The 1,523-nt window shown below is 40.0% G+C and overlaps 1 pseudogene; it reads left to right on the top strand.

The window, feature by feature from the left end:
* Positions 1–792: 792 nt before the first annotated feature.
* LOC144999001 (5S ribosomal RNA) lies at positions 793–911 on the top strand (annotated as a pseudogene).
* Positions 912–1,523: the final 612 nt, after the last annotated feature.

Below are 1,523 nucleotides of genomic sequence, written 5' to 3'. Positions count from 1 at the left end.
AGTATACCTTGTTCGCAGAAGCATTCCTGTAGTTACTCTAAAGTACTGTAACTCTATTAAAAGTTGAACCGTTGAGTTTTTTCTGTAATGCCTTTATGTTCAAATCTAGTGTCTTTATTTTCAAGTATGTCCGACTTTATCATACAACTTGAGTCAATTCGATTCGCACAATGCTAGTATTGTGCACACATCTCTTTCTCCGAAATTGCCTTCTCTAGCGAAGCCGTCACTCCAGAACACCGAAGTACTCATTCATAGAATACCTCATGTTTCTTACCCTGTCCGAAGAAACCTCAACAAACCTCCCTGAAGTATCACTCATACAGTATGTCAAGTTCAAACCAAGGACCTTTATGGTTGATCTACCGTTGATGAATGTATACAAAGGGGTGGTATATAATCAAGGTTCTACAGGTTTAGAATTAATGATTCCACTTTAACTCTTTTCCTCGTTGGGATGTGAGGTTAAAGAAGAATCATTTATTCGACTACCTTTTCAATCTTAGTTATATACGACTCGTATATATGAAAACTGTGATTGATGAACCAAGTATGACTTCTAACATGAACTTTAGGATAGAGACTGCCCAAGACTACGAGTGATCGCATCGTTATACGAACAAACTTAGAACCGAATACGACTCCTGTAACCCGATCGCCCTACAGTCTCACACCAATGGAGATACAAGAACCGTCCGGACAGCTTAACGACTACTCAGCAAAAGAATGAGAAGACCAAGCTCCTCACCTTTGATAGTTCTGGTCTTATTCTTCAAGAAGATAGACTTCAGCGGACGCGATCATACCAGCACTAATGCACCAGATCCTATCAGAACTCCGCAGTTAAAAGTGCTTAGGCGAGAGAAGTACTATGATGGGTAACACCTTGGGAAGTCCTCGTGGTGCAAACCTCGACAAGACTTCCATTAGAAATCATTACCTTCTGCCTCGCATAGATGAATTGGTTAATCAACCACAAGGAATGAGGTGCATTTCAGAAATGGACTCAAGATCCGAATATCACCAGTTACAAGCGTTAGTGAAGGATATCCTAAGGACAATCTTCCAAACTCGATGCGGATGCTACGAGTCCATAGTGATATCCTTCGAATAGGACCAATATGCCCGTAGTATTCATGAATTTAATGAATAAGGTACGCCATTCTTACTTGGATCAATTCGTCATTGTCCTTATAAATGACTTACTTATCTACTCTCGTAGTAAGAAGGAAATCATAAAGAGCATCTACAACGAACCATGGAAACATTACGATTAGAGAAGCTTTACGCGAAGTTCTCTAAATACAAGTTTTTGAATTGAAGAGTCGATATCCTAAGATACACTATTAGTGATGTGGGAATTCTTGAGGACCGTTCCAAGGATCAAAACCGTTGAGAATTTGTTAGCACTGAAGACGCTTACGAAATTCGCCAAATTCTAGGTCTCGCTGACCTACTATCGTAGTTCATTTAGAACTCCTCACGGATTACGAAAACTCTTACGACTTTGACTCAGAAGGGAG

The sequence above is a fragment of the Lactuca saligna genome, chromosome 5 (genome assembly GCF_052625555.1).
Source record: "Lactuca saligna cultivar CGN05327 chromosome 5, ASM5262555v1, whole genome shotgun sequence".
In the NCBI taxonomy this organism is placed as follows: Eukaryota; Viridiplantae; Streptophyta; class Magnoliopsida; order Asterales; family Asteraceae; genus Lactuca; species Lactuca saligna.
Note: the sequence above shows the minus strand (reverse complement) of the source record. Positions and strands in the feature narration are given on the sequence as shown.